The following is a 13,252-nucleotide window of genomic DNA, read 5'->3' as shown; positions in this document are numbered from 1 at the left end:
TGCACTGGCTATTCCCAGTCCCAGGAATACGCTTCCTCATTTAACTGCGAAGTGGCACCGTGTCCCCTGACATGGCCACTGGCTCTAATGCATCAGCCTGCCACACCAAGTTTTCTTACCTGTCTTCCTCCCCCCCTCCCCACCCGTTCTTAAGGACGGGTCACCTCCTCTATCGTTTGCTACACGTGTTCTCTCCTCCCTCCAGACCCCGCAGCAGGGGACAGGAGTCTGTGGCTAACCAGCACGTTCAATTGCTCCATAGATACGTAGCGATGACTGCTTGGGAGATGCCAAAGTCCATGGAAGGTGGCCGGGGCTAATTTAGCAAAGGAGTCAGGAGAGGCCTCTCCGACCAGGGGACCCGTGCACAAAGGGAAGGATCTGGCCACGTGTAAAACTGGGGGCAAGCCGGTCCTACACCGAGGGAGGGGCGTGCAAGTGTCCCGAGGCGGGTCCGCTTCTGAGGGTGTGATGGAAAGGAAGGTGCGCAGGGAGCTGCGGGGAGGCAGGTGTGGGAGGAGGCGGAAGAGGCCGGCGGCAACGTCCGCCAGCTAGGGGGCCCCGTAAGCCTTAGAAAGCCAGCGTCCAAGTGCAAGCTCAGGGCCAGGAGTCCACCAGACTCCCCAGCTCAGCCACAGAGTCATTTCCAACATTCCTTGAGCGCCAACTGTCTGCCATCCTTAGGCATGAAATCACGGAGGACGCGGCACACAGTAGGTGTTCAATAAATGCACAATGCGTGCGTGCCGACGCCGGGGAACTCAGGGTCGGCAGGAGCTTGGCGGGCGGCCCGGGTGTCCCCGGGGGACGCCTCGCAGCGTCCCGCAGGCCTGCCCGGCGCCCGCCCCCGTCCCCCGCCCGGCGCGCGGGCCCGTCGGCTGTGGCCCGGCCGGCGGGAGCCGCCCGCGGGCTGCACTGGGCATGCTCAGACGGCGGCCAGGTCGCGGCGCGAGCGAGCTTCCGCGCCGCCCGCCCGCGCGACCTACCTGGGCGCCCCGCGCCCCCGGATGCTGCAGGTACGCGCGGGCGGGACCCCACGCGGTCGGGCGGGAGCGGAGCGCAGCGTGGGAGGCCGGGGCCGGGGACACGCTCTCCGTCACCCCACCACCCCGGCCCCCCGGCACGGCGAACGCGCAGGCAGGCTGGCGGCGGCCCCGGGGTCCCCGCGCCACGTCGGGCGTCTAGGGGAGGGATGGTGGCGGGCTGGCGCCGAGGCGGAGGGCGCGCACGGGCCGGGTAGGGTGGCCGCGGCCGGGCGCCCGAGACGCGGCGGCGGCGGCGGCGGGCGTGGGCGTGCGCTCCGGCCGAGCCCTGCGTCCCGGGAGCCCCGCGCCGCCGCGTCCTTCGCCCCGCGCGCACGGGAGGGCGCACCGGCGGCGGGGATCGAGCCCCTTGCGGCGGCCGGGGATCGACCTCCCGGGCCAGTCCGCCCCTCCGCTCTCAAAGATGGCTTATCGTGGGCCTGGCACTAACTCCAGCACCAAGTCGCCCCCGTTCCGCGGGCGATCGCAGTGGTTTATCAAGTGAGACAGCCGCGGTGTGTATGCGTGGCTGGGGGGTGTCGGTGGGGAGCGAGTGCGCCCCGCTCCCCTGAACCATCCCCCAACCGGGGCGTTGCCACCCAAAACTTACTGCGAACTTGCGCTTGCCTTTTAAACATTCATGGGAACTTAAGACAACTTGACACTTAGGTATTCTGAGATAGTGGAAACAGATTGTAAAGGAAGATCTGCGTTCAAAGTTGGGCTCCCCCTTGGCCTGCGGGTGACCTTGGGCGAGTTGGTTAACCTCTCTGATCCTCCATTTCCTTCCCCGCAAACAGCCAGTAATAATGCCCACCCGGCCAAGTTGGTGGTGGATTAAGTAGGATAAATGATGTGGAGGTGTTTGGATCGGTGCCCAGCACAAAGCGAGCGAGCAGTTGGCGTGATGTGAATTTAATTCATTTAGAGACCCTCGTGGCTCCCATTTCACCAGGAAATTAGAATTAGGAAAGCGTCTTCAGGGTCAGGGTCTTTTTTTTTTTTTTTTTTTTTTTTTTTGGTGCTCAGGAGAACTTCTGCTGAAGGCAGAAGCTTTGGAAAAGCCATTTCATTGAATTGTCAACAGAACATCTTTAAAGGCAGCTGATGCATCCGGAAGGTCCAGAAGTTGACTCGGGCCTCATTTACAAAAAGCTATTTTGCAGAATGACTGATGATCTTGCATATGCTGGCGCTAATGATTTGGGAGAGGAAAGACTGGTGAGGAGGATGTCTGTTCCTTAAGTGTCTGCATCAGTGGCTGAGGTTTGTGTTCTCTATAGTGGGGGTGGGTGTTGTGCTGTGCATTGTTAAACACTCAGTGACATCCTTGGTCCCTGCTCAGCAGATCACAATAACAATCCTCCCCCAGTCTTGCCAGCCAGAAATACCTGCAGACATTGTCACTTGTTCCCTGCGGGTCAACGTGACCCTTCTTCCCCCTTTGGAAGCATCAATTTAGATAATCCTTGCTTTCTGTCATTAGCCTGGGTTATCTGAGCATTTATTTCATCTTGGGACTTTTATGATAATAACTAACCTTTCCATCACCTTGTAGAGAGCTTTAAGAAACACTTGGATCGTCCCATTTGGTTTTTTACAACTCTACCTCTGAGGCTGGTGTGACTCCCATTTTTACAGGGAGGAAATTGAGGCTCTGTGGAGCTCATTGCACAGTCTGAGGCATGGCTGGGATGTAACCAGCTTCCGGTGCGGTGTCTGGGGCAGGCGCTTCTGCATCCAGCTGCCCTGTGCTGGATAGAGACCTCTCTCGTAGATAGCTTTCTTGGCGATTAAATCAAAATCTAGACTGTATGAAAGCTGGAAACCTTCTAGATTGACTCGTTGAAAATTACCAATGGTAAACTATTGTCAGACAGAGAGGGGGTCGCTGTAGTTAAATATTCTAGTTTATAGCAAGCTCCCATAAATCCCACATGCAGTTAATGGAATACCAATTTGCAGAGAATTAAGAGTAGAATAAGAAGTGCCTAATACTCTGTATTGATCCTTCCGTTGTCTCTGGTGACTTGGTTCTCATCCATGGACTCTTGTATGCAAATCTGACATGAGTGGGGCCTGGAACAGATCAGGTTACTGAGGGGATTTTGGAATAGTTAAGACATGCCATTTAGCATTCAGGCTGCTTCTGTTCCGCGAGTGCAGTGGGAGGGCTGAGAGGGATGTCAGGAAGGTCAGGGGACCCCAGTGTGGAATCTAGAGTGCTTGGATGAACTTCCCTGCAGTTCCAGCAGGGCTAGACATGTGGTGGGTCTCAGGTACAGCTCTGGGCAGGAGAAAGAGCCCACCTTATCTGAGAGCCAAAATTAGGGTCCCAGCTTGGAACCCTCATTTTGTCTATTTTCACAGTGAAGGTCCTTTCATTTTTTTTTTAATACCGTCATCGCTGTAGTCTCAGCCACCCTATCAGGGAGACAAAGTCAAAGACGTTTTTTTACCCCCCAAAGAAGTTGGGGTTTCTAGTTGGTCTTCATCTTGATTGGTGCCTGTACCCTGTTTAATTTCAGCACTGCTGCTTCTCCCCCTTCCCTCCATTCCTGTCCCCCGTGAAGTGAGCTGGCAAAGATAGACGGGAACCATGAGCAGGAGGACTCATTGTGATCTGAATCTCAGGTCTAGGCCGGCAGAGTCTTCTGGAATGGGTACACCGTAGTGGGGAGGGGTTGGAGGGGTCCAGAAGACATGGCACATGGTCCCTCCACCCAGTTGTCAGGGCCTGGCAGGTTGGGAAGGGACCAGTGATTTGTGGTCCCTCCCTTCCTCCCTCTTCTTGACCAGAATTGCAGGCCTCACCTTCCTGCCAGCAGACAGTGAGTTCCTGGAAAGCAGGGCACATCCCCCCTCCCCTCTTCCCAGGCTCTGTGGCAGGGGCTGGACCGCTAAAGGCACTACAAACACACCCTGGCCAGGGCTGGCAGGGGTGGATCAGTTCCCCTGGCATTTCTCCAGCTCTTCTCCAGATGGCATGGAGACATATAATGTCCATGTGCTTGTGTCTGGGTCCAGAGACCTCACGCTTCACTCTTCCAGGCACTCAGAAGGAGGCTCAGCGAAGCTTTTCGTAGGCCCCTGGCCGACACGTGCTCTGGCCATGACTTCTAGGACCCAGAGATCTTCTGCGTGTGTCTCTACCTGAAGCGCCTGCCTCCAGGTTAACTGGTTATTCCAAGGTGTCCCAATCAGCCTCACATTGCTAGGATGAACCTCCAGACCAGACAATTTAGAGGAGGAATGGAATTTATTTGAAGCTTACAGATCCAGGGGGAGCTCCATAGTGGCAGAAGAAGCTGGCCGCCTTTCTTCCATGCAGCAAGATCGCCAGCAGCGCCATAGACAAGCACACAGAGCTCAAGGACTCTGCATACCTTTTGGCTGGTGTTCCAGGTCCGCCCCCCAGACACACCCTAGGCCTGGACCCTAGGACCCACCCACAGTGGTACCTCCTCCAGCTAGGCAGCTGGAGATAGATCTAAAGCTTTAATAAACTCTTGAATTGGACCAGAGAGATGGCTTAGCGGTTAAGGTGTTTGCCTGCAAAGCCAAAGGATGCTGGTTTGATTCTCTAGGACCCACATAAGCCCCTCTCTGCCTCTGTCTCTCTCTCAAATAAATAAACAAAATACATTTTTTAAAAACCTCCTGAACCTATTGGGGGACATCCATTCAAACTACCACACAAGGCCAGCTGTGAGCATGACTCCACTGCAGGTTGAGTCTACGCTGGGTCAGGCTGTAGAGCTGCGGAGAGGAGAGCTGAACTGGGTTATGACAGGGTTCACAGAGGTCCGAGGAGATGGCTCAGTGGATAAAGTACTTGCTCTGCAAGCAGGAGGACCTCAGTTAGCATCTCCAGCACACAAGTTGAGTGTGGGGGTGTGCACCTGTAATCCCATCGCTGGGAGGTGGAGACAGGAGAATCCCTAGGGCTTGCTGGCTAGATAGTCTAGGTGAATCAGTGAGGGACTGTCTCAAACAATAAGGTAGAGTCTGATTGAGAAAGACACCTGGTATCAGCCTCTGGCCTCACACACGCATGCTACACACACAAGCATGAATACCACACACACGCATGCATGCTACACACACAAACAGAAAAGAAAAAATAAAACGTTGAGGTTGTGTGCATCCGTCTGTGTCAGTGTGTCCATCCACGCACCCATCTGATAGCCACTTTAAAGGAGATCAAGTTAGATTAAAGTACTAGGACTGACAGCTATTTTCTCTCTTTTGTTTTTTAAATATATTTTATTTATTTATTTACTTACGTATTGATGAGAGAGAGAGAGAAGGCAGACACACAGAAAGAGAATGGGTGTGCCAGGGCTTCCAGCTATTGCAAATGGACTCCAGACACTATGCATCCGCTTGTGCATCTGGCTTACGTGGTTCCTGGGGAAAAGAACCTGGGTCCTTTGGCTTTGCAGGCACATGCATTAACCACTAAGCCATCTTCTCCAGCCCCCCCCTTTTTTTGAGGTAGGATCTCTCTCTAGCCCAAGCTGGCCTAGAAATCACTGTGTAGTCCCAGGGTGGCCTCAAACTCAGGGCAACTCTCCTACCTCTGCCTCCCAAGTGCTGGAATTAAAGGCGTGCGCCACCATGCCCTGTTCAGCTGTTCATTAGGAGGGGCTTCAGGAATCGCGTAGGGAAGGCTATGCCGTGGCTGGCGGTTGCGTTAAGCCTTGAAGGTAGATGGCATTCAGGTGGGTAAATAGCAGTAGCAAAGGCACGAAGGCATCAAAGGCATGACAGCATCTTGTGTATTTTCAGCCAGTTTGCTCTTCCCCAAGTCCTGTCTTTGTTGTTGCTTTTGGACTGAGTGTTGCCCAGGCTGTTCCTTGACAACCTGAGCTAAAAGCAGCCCTCCTGGTCTCAGCCTCTGAGCAGCAGGACTACAAGCACCCATCACCATCTTCACGTTGACTGGTACAGAACTCCCACCTTTCACTGGGATGCTCCCCAGTTGCTGTTCAGGGCCTGGCCTCACCCAGTACAGGGATAAGTGCCAGTTTGTTTTGTTTGCCCCAGGATGGTGGTTGTCTGTGGTTGTCTTTGAGGCTGGAGCAACAAGCCAGAAATGTCTCTGGTTTTAGTTATTTCACATCGATATGGCCCTTCCTGGCTTCTGGGCACTAGTTGAGAGCTTAGTCCTCAGAGCCACCCTCTGCTCATGCTGCCCGCCCACACACAACCCCAACATAAATCTTTTATTTTTTCTTTTCTGCTTGTGTGTGTAACGTGCATACGTGTGTATGTTTGTGTGTGTGTGTGTGTGTGTATGCATGCTTCTGTATGTGGCAGCACATGAGTGAGACCAGAGGCTGATACCATGCTGCTTAGAAGGGCAGTGGAAGGGCAGAGCCCCACTTCCCCACGTCTGCCCGTCCCTGGAGATGTGCCCCTGGCTGTAGCTCACAAGGATATACAAGGAACCCAGCAACTTGCAGGGCACGAGGGAGCGCTGGTGGTCATGGATTTCCCTCCCTGACCCTGCTTCCTTCATTGGGTCAGCAGGGCTCTGAACCAAAGACTGGGATGTGTCGTGTGACAAAGAATGTCGGCCCTGCTGTTCGTGCGAGAGGAGGCCTGGGAGGGGTTTGGATACCGACACAGTGGAATTTTTGAGGCATTTTTATGGTTTATGTGGAAAGTTAGGACAGAGGATTTGCGATGGGGAACTGCAGGCCCCATGATGATGTACGGTCAGGGCACACACGGTTTTTTAGCAACAGTGCATGCAGCGTGGAGTTGGGAATGAAACTTTGGTGGTCTCACGTCCCCAAAGGGAACAAATCAGTGCCCGTGAGTCCTGTTCATTCTACCAGGGTCAGTACACAAACTGACTAAACCAAGAAGTGACTCCCCGAAGAGCTCAGTGCTCGGAAGCAGCATGGTGGAGATTTGAACCCAGGTCTTTCCCCAGACAGCTCATAAAGAATCCATTTCTTGCAAACTGGTTGTCTTCAATGAGCTAATAGCTCACCAAGATTTGGCACCCCCAAAGGGTGCCCACCCACTGAAATTTGACACCCCAAGTCACTGCTGGGGCTGTGCATAGTGGCCCACTCCCAGGTCAGGCCATGGGTTCTGGTCCTCACGAGGATCCTGCTGGCTGGTTGCTGTTTTGATGAGTGTGGGCTGAAGGCCTGGCCTCTGTACCCGCCTCCCTCCGATGAGTCAGCGTCGAGGGACGGGCTCGCCCGAGAGGCAGCAGCCAGCTCCCTCAGCTGGCCTTGCCCCGCTCTGTGGGCATGCCCTGTGCTTCCTTTCTCCTTTCATGTGCCTTTCCATGTCTGATTGCCGAATACATGCATATGGTTGAGGGCCACTAAAGTGCCAGGAACCGAGAGACTTGTGCATGGCGCTTCCTCCTTACGCGTTTGTCACTACCACCACAATGTGCACCATATGGCTGTCACCTCTCCAGTCTTCTCTGGAACCAACGGGTCCTTAATGCATAACAGTGCACTTTGAATAAGGACAAATCCACTCCCCTGCGTAACTCCCTTGGCCTGTGCACCTGCTCTGGCCTAGCGTTTGCAGCCCGTCTCATGGCTCTCTGGAACACCCTGCTGCCGAAGACAGAAGGCCTGGAAACGCCTTCCTTTCCTCCCTTCTAGGTCAGCACAGCCTCCCTGCGCTGTGCTTAGGCCACCACAGGCCCACCTTCATAGCCCATTTCACTCTGGAAAGTTTGCACTTAATTAGTGCAATCAGTTGTATTAATATCTGTCACCACAGCTGTGCTAGGAGCTCTTTGAAGGCAAGACCTGAATTTCTCTCTTGCAACTTTGTTTTTTTCCTGTTAGCTTTTTATTTTGACCTAATCAGACTTATTAGGGCAGTCATAAGAGCAGCATGAAGAACTCCCACATTCCCCTTTACCCAGATTCCTCTCATTAACATTTTATCTCATTTATTGTATCCTACTTCATGTGTGTGTATATTTTTTAAACAAACATTTGAGAACCATTGATAGGGTCCTTCTTTCTCCCTTAATATAATTCTTTTTAAAATACTATTCTTTAACTTTTTAAAAATTTATTTACTTGAGACAGAGAGCAAGAGGGGCAGAGAGAATAGACATGTCAGGGCCTCCAGCCATTGCAAACAAACTCCAGGTGCGTGTGCTGCATCTGGCTTACGTGGGTCCTGGGGGGAATTGAACCTGGGTCCTTTGGCTTTGCAGACAAGCGCCTTAACCCCTAAGCCATCCCTCCAGCCCTGTTTCTTTCCTTTTAAAAATGTTTATATTCATGTACATGTGTGTGTGCGTGCACATTTGTGTATGTACGGTCACACCAGGGTCTCTTGCTGTTGCTTGTCCAGCTTTATGTGGGTGGCTGGGGAATTGCCGGCTTTGCAAAGAAGCACCTTTAATCACCGAGCCATCTCTCCAGCCCCAGTGCATTTTTAAAAGTCGTGGTATCCTCTTACACAATGATAGCACAAATTTTTAGTGTACAAAATAATGGGGGCTGGAGAGATGGCGTAGCGGTTAAGCACTTGCCTGTGAAGCCTAAGGACCCGGGTTTGAGGCTGGATTCTCCAGGACCCACGTTAGCCAGATGCACAAGGGGGCACACGCGTCTGGAGTTCGTTTGCAGTGGCTGGAGACCCTGGCGCACCCATTCTCTGTCTCATTCTCTATCTGCCTCTTTATCTCTCTGTCACTCTCAAATAAATAAATAAAAATCTTAAAAAAAATAATCATGGGCTAATGCTATTTTCCTATGCATATATCACTGTGCTTTGCTGATGTTGGCCTGTCTCCATCTCTCCTCCCCATCGTTCTACCTCCCCTCCCCTCTTGCTGGTTCCCTTCCTCTGCCAAGTAGTCTCCCTTCTGCTTTCATGGGTGTCAGTATATATCTGTATGCATGTATGTGTGTATTCATATTTCTAAATCTAGGTTCTGCATATAAGAGAATATGTGATAATTTGTCTTTCTTCCTCTACTCCCACCCCCATACAAAGTTTAATTTTTGTTTTCAAGGTAGAGTCTCACTCTAGCTCAGGCTGACCTGGAATTCACTATGGAGTCCCAGGCTGGCCTCAAACTCATGGTGATCCTCCTACCTCTGTCTCCCTAGTGCTGGTTTCATACAAAGTTTAGAATTATGAGTTTAATATTGTCACAATTCTGCTGCCGATCTGTAGATCTTGCTCAGCACGTGCCTCCTGTGTCAGTCATGTCTCTTTTTGGAGCAACAGAACCTCTGGTCATGACTGCATGGGGTTATCATGGTCTCTTCAGCCCTCTGTACGGAGAATGATTCTGGAGTTTGCTTTGTTTGGTTGTTGCACTTTTGCAGCACACAGGTGAGTCATTTCATCACAGTCTGTTTTAACTAGCCGCTGTGGCCCCAGTGACAGGCGAGGTGCCTGGACATGCCGGCATGCTCAGCCAATACTTGGAAAGAGGAGCTGAGCCTCCAGGAGGTGGGCAGAGGAGTGAACAGGTGTCCTAGCTTTCCCCACTCCCTTTTGTCTTCTTGCTGCTGGCAGATGTGGTCATTTGTTGCAGTCTGACTGAATAGGTTTAAATTCTATTTTAATAACAAAACCTTCCCCCAAAGAAGGGAGCTGGCCAGCCTGCTGTCCCTGCAGGCATACAAATAGCTACCGAATAATGGCTCAGCAGGGGTGCTGGAGAGGCCAGTGGAGCGCTTGTGGGACAAGACTCACTCTAGGGGCTCATCCCAACCTAGAAAGCCTCCTTTAACTGCACCCTTAACTTTGCAGGCCCAGGGCCTCAAGAATGTCTTCTAAAATAGAACGTTATGAGAGTAAATTAGAGGGGCTGCTGTGAATGACTGCATGTGATTGCCAGGCTCCAGCTGGGACATCAGGACATGTGGTTACTGTGTATGAGTCTGAGGTTGACATCAGAGCCGCAGGGCCAGCCTGGAAAGCCCACCAACGTGAGGAGTCCTTTACTGTATGAAGACAAAAACCCATCGGTGTCCTTGGGATTGCTCAAGAGGGCTTTGATCCCACAGCTTTGTGGTCACCCTGTGCCTGAAAGTGCCCCTTCCAGCTTGCTCCTGCCATGCCCAGCTCTTTGTTTAGCCCTTGCTTCACTCTGCTACTTTGTGCAGCAGGGACCAGGGGAGTCTGGGATCTCACTGCAGACCCAGGCGGGCTGGAGGAGCAGGGCAGGTTTGTGACATGCACCTGGAGCAAAGCCAGCCAGCTCTGCTGCCCACTGAGCAGATTATAGTGGAATTTCAAGGCCAGGTGTGTAAGCAAGGTAGGACAGACATTCTCTTAGACTGTGTCTTCTTTAAAAAATTCTTTTATTTTTATTTTTAAAAATTTTTTATTTATTTATTTGACAGCGACAGACACAGAGAGAAAGACAGCTAGAGGGAGAGAGAGAGAGAATGGGCACGCCAGGGCCTCCAGCCACTGCAAACGAACTCCAGACACATGCGCCCCCTTGTGCATCTGGCTAACGTGGGACCTGGGGAAGCGAGCCTCGAACCGGGGTCCTTAGGCTTCACAGGCAAGTGCTTAACCGCTAAGCCATCTCTCCAGCCCTATTTGTATTTTTATATGTGTGGTGTGCCAGGGTCTCTTGCCACACTGCAAATGCAAACGAAATGCATGTACTGTTTGTACCTTTTACTTGGATGCTGGGGAATTGAACCCAGGCCAGTAGACTTTTCAAGCAAGCCCTCATAACTGCTGAGCTATCTTCCCAGCCCGCCTGTATCTTTCCTTGCTGTTCATGGTTCTGCCCATCCTCCCTCCAGCCTTAGTTCTGGGATCAGGAGATCATGACCAGTCACTAGCCTTTAGCAGCACAGGGAAACAGATAGCATTGAGAACTAGTCACATGAGGCTGAGCATTAGATGCCCAAGAAGTGCAGGCAGGGACTGAGATGAAGAAAAACCAGGCAGGAAATCAGCCTTGCCAGGTCCTAGTAATAAGCTCACTCTGTCATTTACCAGGAAGCTGCAATTCCTCATGTCAAGTACACACTGATCGGAGCCAGGCTCTGTCTAGTATCTGTAGTCAGGCTCTTAGACTCATTTGCAGCCCACCAAGAAACACCAACCTTTTAGAAGTATTGTGGGATGAAAATGTGAAGTTGCCCATCTGTTTTCTTAGAAGCAGCCTGGCCATTGTGGACTTCAAGAATTTGGTGGTGGTGGTACTACATGAGACAGTGTCTGCCTAAGTAACCCTGGATAAACTAAACCTCACTCTGTAGATCAGGCTGGCCTCGAACCTGTAGTGATCCTCTTGCCTCTGCTAGTGATCCTCTTGCCTCTGCCTTTTCAGTATTGCGATCACAGGTGTGTACCACGATGAGCTGCCCAGTAGGGTGTTTATGTGTGTGTTTTGTTTTCATAATGAAGCATCTGTGATGTCAATGGAAAAGCAAGTTAAAGGAGAGTGTTCCGGTTCCTAGAATGCACAGGACTAGAACTGGTGAACATCAGGAAGGCTTTCCACGTTGACTGTTAGAGTTTACTGCCTAAGATTGTACTTTCCAGTCAGGCGTGGTGGCACTGGCCTATAATTTCAGCTACTCAGGAGGCTGAAGCTGGAGGATTACAAATTTAAGACTGGATCGGCGATCTTGTCAAAAGATGAAAATGTCCAAAGAGAGCAGTGGTAGAACGATTAACTAATGTGTGCAAAGCCTTAAGTTCAAGTGCTCCCAATACTGGGAGGGGGGGGGGGAGCTGCTTTCCCCAGGCACAAATAGGTAAAAGTATTTAGCTTGGGGTCACCTTTGAGGGAATAGTATATCATAGTGCCAAAGCTGCAAAAGACCTTAGGAAAACCTTTTCCTGCTTCCTCTTGGCATGGCTAGGGAAACTGAGGCCCTGCAAGGGATGTGGCATGCCCAAAGGCCCTCGGTCAGTAGCTGAGCAGGGCCAGCACCCTCATCTTAACAGCTTCTTGCCCCTAAATCTCGGGCATGTTTTATAAATCTCATCCAAGTGAATGGACTAGACAGGCTGTATATTTTTATTATTTGTTAATACCCTTTGGCATTTCTCTCAGTATGAAAAAAAGTTCCATTCACTTTGGAGCAGTTGTACATTTCTTGGACTTTTATGTAGAGGTTACAAAGCTGGTACTTTTTGTTTGTTTTGATTTTCACATAAGAAATAGACTATATGTACTTCCTGTTGACATTCCATGTTGTGGTGACTCCTCAGATGTCAGCACCTCAGAATTCCCTGAAGGACTTGCTGAGGCTGAGCTGCTGGGCTCTGTTCTCAGTGTTCCGAGGGTCTCAGTCACATCCTCAGGTGGGCTGTAAAACTTGCCTCTCTGAAGATCTTTTAAGCCACTGGGGCCAGACCACACCCTCTGAGGACCTGCCCCAGGCATGATGCTGGTTGCAGATAATGCGCTGTGTCTTTACTGCCTCTCTGTGGTCCACACACAGCCCCTCTTCCTTGCCTACTTCCATTGCTCATGCCCAGCACACATGTGCACCTGCACACACACAAAAGAAAGACAGGGTTTTTTGTTGTTTTTTTTTAAACCCCTTTCAGTTAGTGATGATCTTCCAGCAGGAGCTCCATGGTCCCTTTTCTCTGGTCACTCACACTTGCCCTGAACGGACTGTCCGTATCATACATCTCACCCTGCTCCAGCCCAAGCTGGCTTTTTTCACAAGCTTCTCCTTTTTGCCTGTCTCCTTGTTTATTGCCCACTATGGACCCCTTACGTACCTCCTTCGTATTACCCTCAGAAACTACTCCCCGGAAAAGCACAGAGGTCAAGCCCATTCTCGACCTGGTGATATCTGTTCCCCATCTTTGCCCCACTAACCAGGGCTGTAAGCCAGGCTTCCCCAGCTCAGTGTTAAAGTGAAGATGCCCACTCCATCCTTGGGACTCAGAGGAGCCCTGTCCCCTTGTTGTTCCAGGCAAGTTCTCAGGTGATGCTGAGTCCAGCCGAGGTGGTAACAGCTGGACTCCTGGATAGATCTGCATTTCGCTGATTGCTACAGATCTTTTTTCTCACTACTAGCATGTAAGAATTCTTAAGTTTTTGTGTTCCATTTTGTATTTTGTTGCCTGTAAGGGCGGCTTGCAATCATCAAGGTAGATTCCTCACGAGCTGCATGCGTATTCGATTGTGAAAGAATTTTCAGAGACTCAGAAAGGCTTCCATTTTCTTAGAGATAGCCCCTAGATGCGCAGTGGAAGATGCGCAGGCAGAGGGTGGCCCATGA

The 13,252-nt window shown here is 51.4% G+C and overlaps 1 protein-coding gene across 2 annotated transcripts in view; it reads left to right on the top strand.

Moving 5' to 3' along the window:
* The first annotated feature begins 602 nt into the window (after positions 1-602).
* Positions 603-13,252, top strand: part of Ptpn3 (protein tyrosine phosphatase non-receptor type 3) — a 128,173-nt gene continuing 115,523 nt past the window's right edge. The window contains exon 1 of one of the 2 annotated variants that reach the window (XM_045131259.1): positions 603-713. The gene's annotated coding sequence lies outside the window, so the exon portion shown is untranslated. Of the gene's footprint in view, positions 714-970; positions 1,017-13,252 lie in introns of those variants that run through there. The other variant, XM_045131262.1, reaches the window with a different exon arrangement.

Source organism: Jaculus jaculus, chromosome 1 (assembly GCF_020740685.1).
Source record: "Jaculus jaculus isolate mJacJac1 chromosome 1, mJacJac1.mat.Y.cur, whole genome shotgun sequence".
In the NCBI taxonomy this organism is placed as follows: Eukaryota; Metazoa; Chordata; class Mammalia; order Rodentia; family Dipodidae; genus Jaculus; species Jaculus jaculus.
This window is presented reverse-complemented; position numbering and strand designations above follow the sequence as displayed.